We start from the raw sequence: 3,220 nt of genomic DNA on the forward strand, positions 1-3,220 counted from the left end.
AAATTCTAGTTCAGAAGTTTCTTTTTTTTCGATCAAACAACACCAACATGGGGTCTCGTGTTTGAGCCAGACCGTTTTTTTTGTTTTTTAACGAAAATAATTATGCGGGCCGGCCTAGCAGGGAGCAGAGTGTAGGGCCCTTTGCGGATTTTTGTTTTTGAACCGGAAAAATAAAGCGGGCTGGCCCAGCAGGAGCTGGTGGGCGCCCTCTGCGAAATGTCTGAATCCCGGCCATCCAAACGACCCGAAGGTTCGATTTAGACCGGGATTACATAGTTCAGGGTGTAATCGACCGGGATTTCGACTTGAGGGTTCATTTCGCCGAACCCCTACAAATTCAGGGTTTAAAATGGACTTTTTCCATTATACGACACAAACGTTCGCCACAAACGTCACCTTCTGCGACGCATCTTTCTCCAGTTGACCGAGCATCACCACATTGATCCTAACATCATCCTAAAATCATAGTGCGTCCCATTCTGTACTAGTGTGTTTCAGACTCTTTGTTCGACTCAATACATGTTTTGAAACGGACGACGATCGAGATAACCACATTGATGGAAAAAAGGTTGTGCTAGCATCAACCAACTTATCTTTCGCACAGATCAGTTGGCTTGCCACTAGCACGCCATAAACGTCGGATCACTTACATTCTCCGCCACACACACCCCATGCTGCGATTGTGGTTTGCCACTTTTAGCAAGACACATGCATTGCAGTGTTGGGGGCGGTCCTTTGAAGCTCAGGCGGTCTTGGATGTTCAGGACTGCCCTGTTTACGTTAACAAGCTTACATATAGACCTTGCTTCAAGAAGAAAAATTAATTAAAGCGTAACCCAAAATGAGGACTGAAATGTTAAGGACCAAGAGTTTAAGGACCTGGATGTAAAATGAAGCAAAGCAAAAGCTTCAGCCAGCTCCAGAACCAGGGACCAAAATTTAATTTTAAAGAATTGACAGGGGCCGCGCGAACGCGTACCCCCTCTACCACAAATTATGACGTTCACTCTCTCACTTGGGGAGATGATAGGCCAGCGCACCCACCAAGTGCAATGTGGGCCACTACCCTAGGCCACGGGCCTTCTTGATCACCCGTCGACCCCGTCCAGGTAAGTATGGAACGAGGGTGCACCTGGCTCCCCTTTTATAATGAGCTCTCCCGCTCGACGCCCTCCGCTAGGCGAGGTGGGACTAAAAAACGAAGCCGCGTGCGCTGCGGGACGGGAGCACACTACGACGCTAGTGGGCTCGTGTTTGTTCAATTCCAGCCGTGGACCCTGGTGGGCCTTGAGGACGAGAAACGTCGCGATTGTGGAGCTTCATATCTAAAAAGAAAAAAGAAAAAAAAACTTTTGCAACAGCGACGCCTCACAACGAGAGTATTTAACCAAAAACTACCACAATTCACGGAAACGTGACAGAAAACTACCACTTTACGATTTTGTCCCGAAAACTACCACTTTTTTATTAATCCGTGGCAAAAAATTACCAAGTGTGAAAACTGCTCACTTTGCCTGGGTTAAACCCGAATCTGACTGTCCGACCCCACACATAAACAAGCTAAAAATGCAATCGGGTCCCTAGTTTTTTTTAAAAAAGCAATCCAGTCCCTGCAGCCTGCTCCCGGTCGTGCTCCACGCCGCCTTCGACGACGCCACCGGCGCGCTCAAGCTCGCCGACTTCAGCCATGGCTAGCTCCTCCAACCGCGCCTCCCCGCTACCCTTAGGACACGGCCGCCTCACCAGGAACCTCTCCACTGCTCCCTCTCTCTGTCTCCCGTCGTTCTCTCCCTCCCTCCCCTAACCTCTCTCTCCTCCGTCGCGCCGCCGCACCTGCTTGACGCTGGAGCATCTCCGCTGCTCGATCTGCATTCCCCAACCTCTGGTGCCCCGCCTCCTCGCCGGATCCAGCCAAAATCTCCGCCCCGCCGCCTCCCTCACCCGCGCCGCTGCCTCCGCTCGACCGGGAGGAGACGTCAAGCATCGCCGTCCCATGGGCCATCGGCGACAACCAACAGCCTGCCCCGCGAGAGCTGAGCCATGGGAGGGTTGAGGAAGCGGATCCGGGCACGGCGAGGCTCTCCTCTCGACGACGGCGGCGCGACATGGCTGTAGAGCTCCTGCTCCAAAAAGAGAAGACGAGGGATATGGAGAGGAGGTTGGGGCAACGTGCGCTGACATGCTCCGGTTGATTTTCGCCGTCCCTCTTGCCGTCATTCGCCGCCGGCGACGGGGACTATCCCTGGTCTTCCTCCATGGGAAATCCTAGAGGAGGTTGGAGGAGCTAGCCATGGCCGTCGTCGCGCCCGAACTCGATCTGGAGCTCATGTGGGCGGAGGGAGCCGGAGAGCGGCGGCGGCGGCGAGGGCCTGGAGCGGTCGGCCCGCAGGGACTGGATTGCTTTTTTTAAAAAAAACTAGGGACCTGATTGCATTTTTAGCCCGCTTATGTGTGGGGTTGGGCAGTCAGATTCAGGTTTAACCCAGGCAAAGCGAGCAGTTTTCACACTTGGTAGTTTTTTGCCATGGATTAATAAAAAAATGGTAGTTTTTGGGACAAAATCGTAAAATGGTAGTTTTCTGTCACGTTTCCGTGAATTGTGATAGTTTTTGGTTAAATACTCCTCACAACGACGATCGATGGAGGTGCCTGTACCACAGCTTCATGCAGAGCACGGCAACAGCGGCACGAACGGCCGGCGACGATGCCGGTGCTTGCCACCCGGCCTTATCCACGAGGTGACGAGAGTCGTGATTCCCGTGAACTACGGCGACGCGCGTGCCCACGCACGGCCGCACGAGCTTAACGACGGTAAAGTACCAGACGCTGACGCTTCACCATCAATCAATCGATCGATCGATCACCTGCCGTCTACTGATTCAGTTTGACACATATGCTCACCGGCTCGCCGCGTTCTCCAGGCGCCGCGACGCGTCCCGGCAGACGTACCGTACGTGCCTGCTCCGGTCGCGCCACCGCGACGTTCCTTCGCGACGCGTCACGCAGTGAACGGGGTACGTGTCATCGACGACACGCGCCGGAGGTTATTATTATTTTAAGGCCACTTTGGTTTGCCCCATCACCTGACCTGGTCGCGCCACCGAGGAAGAGGACGGGGAGCAGCGGGGCGGGCTGAAACGCAGGGGTTCTCCCGCCACCGCCGCTAGTTTCGTTCGAATCGGGGACGTCCCGCGCGCGCGCCGCCGTGCGCAAGCCGGCA

General features: G+C 54.4%; 1 non-coding gene across 1 annotated transcript; it reads right to left on the reverse strand.

Moving 5' to 3' along the window:
• Positions 1-956: 956 nt before the first annotated feature.
• Positions 957-1,117, reverse strand: LOC119283069. The gene has a single exon (XR_005139021.1). It is a non-coding gene; the product is annotated as a U1 spliceosomal RNA (small nuclear RNA).
• Positions 1,118-3,220: the final 2,103 nt, after the last annotated feature.

This window comes from Triticum dicoccoides, chromosome 3B (genome assembly GCF_002162155.2).
Source record: "Triticum dicoccoides isolate Atlit2015 ecotype Zavitan chromosome 3B, WEW_v2.0, whole genome shotgun sequence".
In the NCBI taxonomy this organism is placed as follows: Eukaryota; Viridiplantae; Streptophyta; class Magnoliopsida; order Poales; family Poaceae; genus Triticum; species Triticum dicoccoides.